A 14,176-nucleotide genomic window follows, 5' to 3' on the forward strand; every position below is an offset into this window, starting at 1 on the left:
GTGTTGAGTAGCTGCAAGGATTGCATTACAGAGTTTTTACTTTGCTATGGATGCAGGATTCCAACCGTAGAGACGGAACGGACTATTTTCTCTAGTGGAAGCAATACAATCGTATTTAAATCAATAAACTCCCATTTAAATCAATATTTTGTCAAGTTATTAGTCAAATTATTGATTTATTTGGTAAGTAGCCATGTAATAAGCGGGATAATGTAGAGCGAGGCGGTTGTTATAGCGAATACAACCCCTTCAGGCTGATTCAAGACCCCTCCGCTTCGCGTCCTAATCACCCTGTCGGGGTTGTATTCGCTATAACAACCGCCTCGCTCTATATTATCCCTTACTTATATTTGCACGCAAAGAATGATATATCCAGCTTCAAAAAAGTCTAAAAGTCGGAAGGTAGAATGAATGCATTGTGCAAAGGGTGGTTGCTATGGAGACGATACACAGTGTTGAGTTCCGTTGCTCTGATTGGTTGTAGGTCTATCCAATGAATGCAGATGCATTTTTTTTCCTGGTTCTGTTGGAACACGCCCCATAATCACAGCCCAGTGGAACAGTTTCAGACTCACATTCTGACTAGAATCTGAGTAGTTCCTATAAGTGTTTCTGCCTCATCAACAGAGCAGGCAGAGCGTTCAGCCGCACAAAAGATATGCTCTGCTAGTCCTGGTTTACACACGGACGGGACAAGATAACATTCAGCTGAAACTGACTGAGCAGTCGCATGCTGTTCTCAATGAGCCAGAGAGTGGCGGCGTTGAGTTTGACTGGGGGAGGATGAGGGTTATTGGGTGGAAAAGTGAAAGAGTATTTTAAAACTGTCAGAGTTCTAGTGACCGTAGCTCAGGGGCCTTTGTAGCACTACTGCTCAAAGGCACTTAAGCAACTCCCTTACTGCTGCCCTGTGGCTAACAGTGGATCGAAGTTCCCTTCACTCATCAAATTACACAGCAAATCTAGGACTTTTGTCTTAATAAACAAATTGAAAGTTTTATTTAACAGATAAGTCAGAGGCGCTGTCACAATGTACACGTTATCTTGTCAAGCGAAGACATTCAAAAAAGAAGAAGGAAAATTGTTAGATTTTTTATTAGATTTTAAATAAGGTACATTAACATAAACATTTAAAATGCTGCACTGCACTGGGCTACTGATTTACTGTACTACAAAAATAAAAAAAATTAAATAAAGTAGACTCAGATTTTAACTGAAATAGGGGATGTAGCCCACGATAAAGGAAGCTACAGACATTAACTGTTGTTTGCTTGAAAGGTAATGACTTGGGTGTACTGTAGACAACACCAACAAAAAAACACTAATTGCTATTAGACAATACACTTGCACATGGAGCAGATAACAGCAGATAGGGAGCTACATTAGCATTCATTTGAAGTCATGTTTCTAGTTTGATAGCAAATTTTAGTCAATATTGACAGGCTCATTGCTAACGTCGTAAGTTGATATGGGGAACTTGTTAGCAAACAGCTGCTTATTTACACATTCAGCAGTTACAGAGAAACTGTGATTCATTTGGAGTTGTTTTTGGCCACCTGGCGAATGCAAGTCAACTATTCACTCTTCTTTTAGCTCTGTTTTTGGTCTCTACCAACTCCTGAGAAAAATCTCTGGTATTCTTCACGAGTGCCTCTTTTAACATACGAGTACTGGTGTATTAAAATATTGATTGTAGCCGCTTTAAGCCAGAAGCAAATGGTTATGAGGTTTATGTTCACTTTTTAAGTCACTACCATCTTTACACATACAATATTCATCTACAACAATTGCATTTGATATTATGCATGAGTTTTTACAGACTCCTACATGAAATTAAACAGTAAACAGATAAATTGTATTAAATGAAACACCTGAACAGACACTTCAATGGACGTCAATTTCCATATAAATGTAATTTGTCGAGAGTCACTTCTATACAAATCCAGTTGGCTGTTGTCCAGTTGTCCAATCTATGGCTTTTTTTAGGGCAATATACAATCTTAGGAGTTTAAAGAGCATAGAGAAAGTCAATGATTCAGCCAGCAACACACACTAACAGCATGTGTTGCCAGTAAATGTTTCTGGGTAATTCAGGAAGCTCCTGTGTGGGCAGAGAGAATGTCAGCTGTGACTTCCCCTGATTAAAAGAGAGAGAAGGAGAGAGAGAGAGAGACAGAGAGAGAGAGAGAGAGAGAAGGGGGGAACAATGACACAACTTAATGCACTCCCTCCCTTAATCACTGATAAGGACCAGTTTTACAGTTGTGTGTGTGTGTGTGTGTGTGTGTGTGTGTGTGTGTGTGTGTGTGTGTGTGTGTGTGTGGGCAGGCTCAAGGTTGATCACTCTCTCTCTCTGTCAGTTCACCCTCTTGACTCCACGTCTCTATCTCAGCATCCCTCCCATCACCTCTAGATCTGCTCTATTTACCTAACAGTAACGGACATTCAGATGTGTATCAATTAATTAAATCTTCCCACTGATCTATTGGTAATTTAATTAACAGGGTTCACCTGTTGTTAAGGCTTTAGGTCAAAGATATGTGGTTGTCACATCCTGGTAGCAACCACATTAGATTAACTTTGTTGTCCCAACACAATAAATAGACAGGAACTTGTCTTGGTGACATTGGTGGCCTTAATCACTGCTTTAAGCTGTTACGATGACAGAAAATCAAGGGAATATTGAGTAAAAGCTGTATTTATAGGAGCTAACTATTCCCAAACCTGGTCAACATGCTTTGGACAACCCCAGTATTTGTATAGCTATAAAAAGTCTTGGATAGCCTCTGTTCCACTAGCCAAACCTGGTTCCTAACAAGTCATGCTAACGTGACTATGCCAACATGCTCACAATGACAATTAGTCCAGATGATTTGTGAAAATTATGTTCACTTTTTCATAAAAGCATGGAATTTGGTACACTTGTACAGTTTGGGGTGTTTTGCGTCATGTCTCCTGAATCAAAAATGGTAACACAGAACAGGTGATGTCAACCCCTATGTTTTGATGAGCCAGGATTAAAAGTTAACAAGTTAAAAAGTTAATGGTGCAGTCAGTGACATTGAAGAAGGAAATTGCAGTATCTGAGAACCTAGGCTAGACTTTAGATTATCATGTCTCTTGCATGCATGTTGTGTAGAGTTTTTAACACGTAATCCTTTTGTTCATTAACCCTGATGATACAGTGACTAAATGCTAACATGCTGACATTTAGCAGGTATAATGTGTATATAATAATGTATGTATATAATGGCTCACTTAATATGATGTGACAAGTTATAATTTTGAATTCTACATAGCCTGTATACGTATGTGGCATGTCAACAATAACAATCATATAATGACATCTTTTTGGCCTGATGTTGTTTTGCTCTTAAAATTATTCTTTTGAATGCACAGCTCAAATGGAACCAGTATGGACAGTTCTGGAGGTTTTACACAAGACAGCTACGCATTGCTCACGCCCAGGTTAGACTGTAAGGAAACCATGTGAGAGGCAGGGCGGTGCTGGAAAAAGCTTACTGAGTAAATAATGCTTGAAAAGATATCTGACGATGTTACATGGAAATGCTCCATTGAGGCAAACACAGCTGGGATGACAGCGCTATATATGAAGTTCCTGCCGGCTCCTTTCAGTAGCAAAAACGAAAAAAATAGTGGGAGTTCCTTGGGCCTTTAAAGGCGACCGCTGCCAGAGACACTGGAGGGTAAAAGAACAGTGCAAAGAAAATAAACTCTTTTACAGTGCTTTTATAAGCACTACAGATAATCTCTAGCCCAGACACTGCAGACAACACAAAGTGACGGATAACAAGCCATAAAGAAAACATTTGGGTTGGATGAAAGCATAGCGAAGATGCTTGTCGACTTAGTCACCAGGTGTATTATGTTGAAGGAATTCCTAGCCCCACTTTTCACACACACACACACACACACACACACACACACACACACACACAGTTGGCATATACAGTACAAGGTACGGTGGTGATTGTTCTCTCTCTCAACACAACTACCAGGTCATGAGGGATACACAATAAAACAAATACTGTGACTGCAGTGTTGGCTACTCTACTGCTGACTACTACTATGGTACTGGAGCAGCAAATAAATAAGCAAATGCATGAGCATGAAAATGATCTTGTGACCTGTGGAGGTATCCCAACTTAAATCTGTATTAACAGATTTTTAGGACCACTTGGAGGCAGCACAACAAGCTGTAAACACGACACATTTTAAGTTAATATGGTAAACTTGCTAGCAAACCATGACTATTTACACATTTATCGGATACAAGTAACATTAGCTTACATTTAAAGTTGTGTTACTAACCAACAGTGATTGTAAGTTATAGTCTCTCTTTTAGCTCTGTTGTGGGCTCAACCAAGTCCTGAGAAAAATCTCTCTCTCTTCAGCTTCTAAATGCTTCACTATGTTCACCAGCTAGTCGTTTGGTCTTTCTGCAGTTTGGTGCTGAGCAGGTTTGTTACGATCTATTGTTAATTATTTTAATATTGATAATAACCGTTTTAAGATATGTTTCTATAATACACACCCAGCAATATTTGAGTGTCCCTGACAGAGTAAATGTTGCAGGTGAGGGTTTGCAAACACTAGCTATTTAGATGTCAACCTTATGATTTGTCTAATTTGCATGTTCTGCTAGGACTTTCCACACAAACACAGACACGGTAATTATACACTAAACTTTAGATTTAATTGTTTTCTCTTTAGTATCTCTTTGGACTGAGGGAGTGCTTGTTATACATTACAGTCATTACCAGACATGTATAAAGTACTAGAGACCCAGACTTGAGTGCTCTATCAAAAAAGTGACTTGAGTAGAAGTTGAAGTGCTCTTTAAGCACCACACTTAAGTGTAGTGTAGTGAAGTACTAAAGTATTCAACATTTTAGGTACTTAAGTATTGCAAGTAGTTAATTTTAAAATGTACTACTCAAGTACTGGAAGTAAAATTATAAGAATAGTGTTATGTAGTTATTAAAGAAATCAGTCAAAAGTTTGAATATGATATTGTTTATATTATTTCAAATATTTAGCCTAAAGGACACTCACAATTCCTTTGGCTGTGGCAGCAGTACAAGGACAAGAATGTCCAACACTGCAGCATGTCATGAACCGCCGGTAGCTAGTTAGCTAGCTCTTACGGATAGCTCAAGCTGGTGTGCCATTTGTGTATTATATTTGTAACCTTGATATGTTTCTTCAAATTCGACGGTAAATTTTTGAAGGCCATTATTTCGCAATCTTTCGGGAGGCAGAGCAGGTACTTCATTCAATTGTCTTTCACTCATCTTAACCCAGTAACTTTACAAGAGAGACTTGCGGAGTCCTGGCATCCGGTTACCCTCGAGCTCGTTTGTGCTTCCTGTTTCCACTTTGTCGTGCGCGGCTGAAAAAAAAAATAGAGTGGTGCGCGCCCTCTGGTCGCCAGCGAGATCTCCGTCATTTTGACGTCACATTGGTGCACGCGAGCTCGGCTACGGCGACTGTAAAACGGCCTTCAGTAGGGCAAGGGGTGGTCTCCTTCCTCACCACCACGATCACTCGAAGTTGAAGGTGGTGTTTCTGGTTCTTCCATCTCGAAAAAAAACAAAGCTCAAATGTTCTCAATGCAGGCAGGATGCAGAGCGAGAGCACGCTTAGAAGATCGCTTGATTCACTCAATGATGAGCCAGCTTCATCAAACCTGGTGACAGAGCCATCTACTGCTCTGGCAGTGATAATATGGGTTTGGAATGATTCGTAACATTTTTATAATTGTAATGAGTAATGATACAGCACATAAAAAATGTATCTGAGTAAAAGTATTAAACTCATCAAAAATATGTACTGAAGTAAAAGTGGAAGTAGGAGAAAAAAATAATACTCCAGTAGAGTACAGACACAGCCTTTTAGTACTTAAGTACAGTAGTGAAGTAGTTCTACTTCGTTACTATACATCTCTGGTCATTACCCAGCAAACATGCCCTTTTGGGGACAGTGTGGGCCGACTGCGGACAGAAAAATGGGCCCAGAGTGGGCAGCCCACTGTAAGCCCCGTTACCATTGTGAAATGTGGGGTACCTGTGGACCCCACACTTTGGGCATATACCGGTAGTGAGCAAGTGTTGCAGTCGAGTCACCAACTGTCGAGTCTGAGTCAAGTCTCGAGCCCCCAGTGCTCTAGTCCAAGTCCAATTCACAAAAGATGTGCCCGATTAGAGTCAGCATTGAGTGACCATTATTGGAGTTCGAGTCCATGTCGAGTCTTTAGTCCCCAGTGTTTGAGTACGAGTCCAAGGCCTAGTCCGTAAAGAAGAGTCTGAATCCATCTGCATCTTTCTAATGTGAACATGTAGTAGGGGGTGTGCATCATGAAATACAGTCGCAGGTGGAGGACTAAAACCCTGCCTCTGCTTGAAACAGTTACAGACTAAATATATATCAATATCTTATATTATGATGTCATAACCTATTATTACTAGGGTTTGCTATCATTTTTTTTTTTTTCTGATACTGGTGCTTAAAAAGATACTTTCATAATGGTGCAGGTTTAAAAAAACAAACTATGGTGACATTAAAGAACAGCTTGTTTATTGCTAAGGCCACATTGTCAAACTCTGTGTTTTTATAAATCCAAGTGAATGAAGCATACAGTCCCATCTGTGTTTTTTCTTGGACAATGGCAGTGGCCATAGTAGTGCAGCTACTTTGAGTCTTTAGCTGCAGAATGTCCCGGTGTTGTAATTCTTTTCAGTGAAATACAGCTACACTTTACACTGTTTAGCTGTCAGGATTTTAATCGTATGCAGCTACTAGCTAACCTGACTCCGCCAGATGGATTGCTTCGCATTTGCTCGGCATATCCATCTGGGAACTTTCCGTTGGAGAACTTTTGGGAAGGGGCGGAATACTGGTTATTTGATTGGATGAACCATCTGTCTTAGGGCTGGGCGATAAAACGATAACGATATGTATCGCGATAGAAACATAATCAATATCAATAGAAAATGCGGTCGATAAAACGTTTGATAACTTGTTTTTCTTCATCAGAAGAAACCAGAGGTTGTGAATCAAGTTTGGTTGCATGAACAAAGGCCCTCCTCTCTGGCAACCTAGCAACGTGGGGAGTGACACTCTAACAGCCAATCATGTAACAGTATCAAGTTTGGTTGCGCCACATCGCTGTCTCGTGTTCTTCAATAACAGAACCGGCATGGAGTGGAAAGTGAGTGCCGCAGCTAGCGAGGAAATCGTTGATAAAACAGGAAAAGTCAGTATCGCAGTTTTGGGGATTTTATAAGTCTGACCGTAGTCAGACCAATGTCGTCAGACCAACACTGGTAATACCATAAACTTGTTTTACCACTTTAGCCCGGCCACACACTTTTCGAGCACAGCCGTATTCGCCATCAACGTCCAACAACATCTGCAGCTGCAACACGGCACAAGCAGCAGACCACCATGGAGAGGTACTCTGCATCAGCGCCTTACTAAACACTACAAGCAGCAGACCACCATGGAGAGGTACTCTGCATCAGCGCCTTACTAAACGCTACAAAGAAATAACGAAGGCAGACATGCTGAGCACTGTCCAGAAGCCAGGTTACCAACCTAGCACTAAACCTGCAGAAAATAGTTCCTTCTCAGGTTTCTTATATTTAGCTAACACTTTGCACTATTTTATGACACTTTATTAAGCACTTCTTACTTATTCTTTAATTTTGCACCTTAATGTTAAGAGATAATTGTTAAGTGTTCATTGTGATTTTAGACCTGTTTACATTTGAATTATTTGAGTGTTTTCCATGGTTGTGTTGACATTTCTGCTTTTACAACTGAGGGGATTATAATCAGAGCAGGGTTAAGTTTAAAATAAAAATGTTTAAATTTAATATATTTTTCTCCTGGTCCTTATTTTAAATAGGTAATAAAAAATATCAATAATTATCGATATCGACCGATATGAAAAACTTATATCGTGATACAGTTTTCAACCATATCGCCCAGCCCTAATCTGTCTATCACCTATGTTGGTGATAGACGGGCCAAATCAACCAATCAGATCCACGAAGCGTATGAAAATACAACCACAAGCCCGCCCCTGCTGCTGCAGGCAAAGCATAGCTCGTAAGCTCAGCATGCAAGCAACATTTCGGTAAAGGATATTTGCCATTTGTGTAACGAGAATTTAGGAATAAAAGACACCATTTCAGGTTCCCGGACCATATTCCAAAAGAAGGATCCAAGAGAAAAAAAGCATTAGCGAGCGGCTAACAGAATTAGGGCTACCGCTGGCTGATAATACTGGTTAGCTGATTGGATAAACCATCTGTCTATCACCACCTAACCCACCTCAAAACCAACGCTGATTGGCCCGGTCGTTTGGCTAACGGCTCCAAATTTTCTCTGCCTCAAGATGCCAGACTGATCTGCGAGTGGAAAACTGGAGCTCGCGAGATCAGGACGGTCTCACGAGGCTAGCTACTAGCTAAAGGGTAGGCTAACGTTACCTGTTGCCAAGTGTAAGTTAGCGTTTACTTGCGTCACATGCAGCAATGCTTCCGTTTCCTCTAAGGTCTGTTCCGGAGCATCAGCAAGCAGCACAGGCATTTAAGTGGCACCAAAATCCACATTGCTATTCGGTCCAGTAGATACTGGTCGTTTAGGGAAGGCAAGCTTTATTTGTATAACACACTTTTTTTTTTTCTTACTTAGATTGACTCAGTGTGAAACCTGACAGTCTTTGTTATCTACAATCCTTGTTAGGTCTGGTTGTACTCGGTTGTGGCCACTCGAAGCAACTCTTTCACTCATTTGTCACTAGAGGGGCTTTCAAACAATCGGATTCAGCAGTGAAAGGGTTAATGAGGAAGGTGATCTGTGGCCGCTGTTTTTCCTCAGACTCTTGCAGAATCTGTCCATAAAAAAACTCTGCTGCATTATTTTTTATTTTAAAATAATTGGCAAATGTACTGGGAGATGCATTCAAATGCTTTTTTTTTTTTTTACTTATCTGAAATGTTTAAAAAAGTAACAAAACAAAATCCACCAATAACACAGCACACAGTAAGAGCCTCAAAGGAGCAGGCAAAGAGCCGCATACGGCTCAAGAGCCACAGGTTCGCCACCCCTGCTCTAGTCCAATTTCATAAAATCCCAGTTCAAGTCCAAGTCATCAGTGTGCAAGTCCACTCGAGGCACAAGTCCAGAGAATAGCGACTCAAGTCGGCTCAAGTCTTAGTCCAGCACACTGTGGGCATACTGTGGGCACATTGGGCATACCATTGACATAGTGTGGGCACATTGGGCATAGAGTGGGCACATTAGGCATACTGTGGGCATACTGTGGGACATACAATGTCGCTCACAAATACACACTGACAGCAACATACAAAACACATTTGCAACACTGCATTGTGTATGTAGCGGCACAAACACAGGTAAACAACAGCATGACCAAAACTATTGGGTAATTTCCCACAATACACCACATTATGCACTAAACAGCAGACAATATTTAATTAATATGATAATACCACAATAGAGCCTTTAAAAAGTAAAAGTCATCATCTTACCATTACGCAGAAAGAGTAGACCAAAGAAGTCTGTTTTCAGCAGGCTTGGGTCACGGCCCTGGAACCCATCACGTTGAAGTCCGATGTCCCCGGATCAACACGATATCTTGTTAGGAAAAACGAAAGAACACAATGTGCTCACACTGTGGGTACATTGAGAATACTGTGGGCACACTGTAGGCCTACTGTGGCTATTGGCTAGATTTTCATGAAATTTGGTGGAAGGGTGTGGCATGGGTCAAGAAAGAACCCATTTTGAAACGGATCCAAATCAAGGGGCGAATACACAAATTATTTTTCACTTTTGTTAATATTGTGAGATAGGAACATTTTTGCTGCATTTGTGTGGTGTTGAAATAATCTGAAAATTGAGTTCCAACGTGGAAAAAGAATGTGAACGCCCCTTAAAGTGAGAATATTCACATTGTGAGGGCATATGTCTTGGCAGAAGTCTGCTCTCTCTCTCTCTATTCTAATTTTAATCCTTCTAGTACAAATTTTGTAGTCTAGTCTAGTACAAAGTTATGCCTGGATTTCATAACATTATTATGAAGATGGGTAGACAATTTGTATATAGTGAGTTGAATTGATTGAATTAATTTAGTCATATTAAATTACATATATTGAATTATTTTAACATTGTAGAGCAATGGGCTTCCCTCACATAAATGACATGGAACATTACATCCCCAACCATACTGCTGATCTGTTGATTAATAATGATCTCTTGGAAGTCCAGCGCAGAAACACTACGGCCATACACATTTTGTAACAAAGATTAATAAACTAGTGGATTCATAATTCAGCTGTTTGCACTGCTCAATTCAAAGCAGATAAATGCATCAACAAGGTTTCAGCAATAATACAATCCGGGCGTTGGCTTCAACCCTGTGACCCCTCGTATACCCTGAGAGGAAACTTCCTGCACCCTCTGACCCTCCAGCAGGTGAAAACACCACACTGCCGTGAGAACAAGAGACCGAAAGTCAAGTTGACAATGAATGCCTGTTCATTTCTTTCTTCCTTTCTCCTGTAGGTCGGTGTTCACGGTAGAAGCCTCTCTCTTTCTCTGCTGTATCAGTTTACTCTGTTATCTGGAAACTGCACAGTTGTTGCTGGTTTTAGCTTTACATTCACTGTTGCAACCTTATCAAAACTTCCCCTTGATGTTTCCTCTTGCCAATTATTTGATAGGACATGTAATAAAACATGTTAGGGGCTTTCTGAGGAGACATTTTGAGGGTGGCTGTCCATCCCATCAATAATCAAGTCCACCTAGTGGATTAGATTACCACCTAGTGGGAATCAATGCAAATGTTAAGCTTAGCGAGGAATCTAGGCTAACTAGCTTCCACTCAGAATGTGGACACTAGTTAACCTTGGTTCTTTGCTCCTACTGTCCTGGTGTAATACAAATTTAACAGCATGATAAAACAAATGTTGAATGTTATACATGTACTAGTCTCGCATTGCCAGACTCATCTCCACAGCACTGGCCCCTCCACACGAACATTCCTGGATAGGAGAAAAAAAAACGCACTGGGTTGTTTGCATTTCGTTAAATCAATCACAATCATCTTGGGGCGGCGCTAAGCTCCGGGCGCAGCGACGGTGGATCTGCGAAATGGTCTCAGGTCTCAATTAACTTGTTTTGGTAAAACATTTGCAAAATCGGCAAAAGAAAAACGCCACATTCAGTATTAAATAAAGTTAACTGCTCACATAATACAGTAACGTGAGTTATTTAAATTATCTGGATACATGGTTAAACATAATTTGCTCTTACCAGTATATCACCATGTGTATGTTGTCCACAGCCAATCCCCACCAATCGGTCCCAAAACCTCCCAGTTAGAGAGTAAATGCCGTAAACATATTCTTTTTAAATCTTTACGATCATTCCCATAAAGAACCAAGCAGGTCTGCCTTGTTGCGCAATCCAAATTTCCTTCAAAAATTGCCATTTCCAGCGAGAAGCTCACGAAAAAAACTCTGTTCCCGAAACAAACAGAGTTTTGCAAGACAAGGGACATCCGGCAGAAGATCTGGCGGATGTGGCGATTATCCAGTAAATGGACTCGTCGATCCACACTATAAATGTAAAGACACATCTATGGTTGTATAGCCAGCACTATGTGGGCTTGTTAAAAAAAAAAAAAAAAAGGAAACATCTTGTATCAACATTTGTTGACTAGATACAGTCTGATTTTCTTAGATCAGGGGTTCTAAACTACAGTCCATTACACCCATAGATATAGAACAGGTATATCAATGGTTACACCACTACTGTATATTCAACGTCACTAACAATTTATTGATCAATAGAAAATGTATTTAAAAATAGAAAACGTTACACTTCATAAGGTATTGTATTCATAACATGATGTAGGGGCTGGGTCCGGATAGACTTACCTTGGTCCAGAGAAGCCCCGTCTTAGATGTCAGTCAATACTGGCAGTGGAAACATCCACCGACAGGCATTGAGGCTTATTGACACAGAAGAGTATTGATTTGTTTTATAGATTTTTAGTATTGACTTCTTCTGTTGCTATCACGTTTTTCTTAAGAAACTTCACTTCGCTTAACTGACAAATGTTACATGAGCAATATTATTATAGGCTTTTTTGAACACAATGGCAGCCCATCACACTGTCACGCTCCCCTCAGGGTGACGTCCCACCCAGCCACAACCTGCAACAGACCCCAGATGGCCAGCATCACTCACCCTGAGGTGACACGCATGCCAATGGGACAAAACCGACAGGTGCTTCATGTACAAGTGTAGTTCATGCAGAGTTGTTTTTGCGGTCACTGTGCGAGACCTGTAGTCCTTTTAGGGACTGCAAGAAACATGCAAGAATTAAAATCCCCATTTCAATACCATTGATTTATAGTGCTATTCGGCCAGCCATGCCAAAACGCTTATTTATGAACTTCAATAGCCAAAATATTCAAAATAATCTCAAAATGAAATAGAACAACATGGTGTCAACACAAGACACAGCTCTTTCAAGCCGGAAAGCGGAGTTCACTTTGCAGCAAAAGCAAAATACTTTTACCCAGGAAACGCTCGTTTGTTCCTCGGGAGTATTTTAATCCAAACTACGATCTTTTTCCTAAACTTAACTCGTCGTTTTGGTGCCTAAACTTAACAGTCATCACTGCATGACGCTAGGGCTTTCAAAATTCGAAAAAAGTTCAAATATTCCCTCTAAAATAACGCCAAATATTCGAACTATTCGAACATCTGGTTGCGCATGCATCCAAGGTGGCGCGCGACATCGTGACGTCAAAATGATGCAATATCCGGCCGAGCCGAGGTCGCGCACGGCTCTTTTTTTTTCAGCAGCGAGCGACAAAGCGGAAACAGGAGGCCTGAATGAGTTCACCGACAACGTGATGCCAGGATTTTCAGAGTGACTGCAGGTCTCGCCTGTAAACTTACCGGGTTAAGATGAGCTCTTTTATGGTGAATGAAAGGCTCGATCCCACCAAGTAGGTCAGTGATTAACATCGAAGCATTGACGGCAATGCTGCTGCTGCCAGTTCTGCCGTTGGTTACCTTTTTCTTCTTCTTCTAGTCCGTAGAAAGAGCAACGTCGGTAGCCTTTCCTCATTAGCGCCACCTCTGTTCAGGAGAAGACTGCTGCTAGTGTCACGACCACCAGCGCAGGTATAAACAGTCACGGCGATCTCATGATGTCACATTTGTATCCATTCCAGTATGTAACGGCTTTCAGGCGCAGTAGCAAAGCAGATAGCCTCTGCTACCGCGAGCTACCACTTTTTCTTTTTTTTAAACTATTCGAATATATATTCGAATTTAGAATATTCGTTGACAGCCCTACATGACGCTCACTTTTTCTAGCTAAATTCAGCTGCCGTGGCCCCTGAAAGGACCCTCAACTGGCAGTGCCTGTAGCCGGCTCACAGTCACCTATTGGCGGCTAAACACTGCTGCTCGAGTCCTCACTAAGACCAAGAAAGTGGATCACTCCAGTTCTGAAGTCTTTACACTGGCTTCCTGTCCCTCAAAGAATTAACTTTAAAATACTTCTGTTGGTTTACAAAGCACTAAACGGTTTGGGGCCAAAATATATTTCTGATCTGCTGCTACACTATGAATCATCCAGACCTCTCAGGTGGTCTGGGACAGGTCTGCTTGCGTTCCCCAGAGTCAGAACTTAACAGGGAGAAGCAGTGTTTACTTTTTATGCACCACAAATCTGGAACAAGCTCCCAGAAAACTGCAGGTCTGCTGCAACTCTCAGTTCTTTTAAATCAAGGCTGAAGACCTTTCTTTTTGATGCTGCCTTTCTTTACATAATTGTTCATTTCTTATACTAAACTGTAGGGCTGGGCGATATATCGACATTATATCGATATCGTGATATGAGACTAGATTTTGTCTTAGATTTTGGATATCGTGATATGACATAATTGTCTTTTCCTGGTTTTAAAGGCTACATTACAGTAAAGTGATGTCATTTTCTGAACTTGGCCTCTTATTTTATAGGCTATTTTTATTTAAGATATTTTTCTTATTTAAATGTGCACCTTATGGAGCTTTGATTTAAAAAAAAAAAAAAAAGGTA

At 40.8% G+C, this 14,176-nt stretch overlaps 1 long non-coding RNA gene across 1 annotated transcript in view; it reads right to left on the bottom strand.

The window, feature by feature from the left end:
- LOC114550459 (uncharacterized) overlaps positions 1 to 14,176 on the bottom strand; it is a 231,258-nt gene that overhangs the window by 85,640 nt on the left and 131,442 nt on the right. Inside the window, exon 5 of the long non-coding RNA XR_003691704.1 lies at positions 9,582 to 9,687. This is a non-coding gene — a long non-coding RNA (uncharacterized LOC114550459). The remainder of the gene's footprint in view (positions 1 to 9,581; positions 9,688 to 14,176) is intronic.

Source organism: Perca flavescens, chromosome 23 (assembly GCF_004354835.1).
Source record: "Perca flavescens isolate YP-PL-M2 chromosome 23, PFLA_1.0, whole genome shotgun sequence".
Lineage (NCBI taxonomy): Eukaryota > Metazoa > Chordata > Actinopteri > Perciformes > Percidae > Perca > Perca flavescens.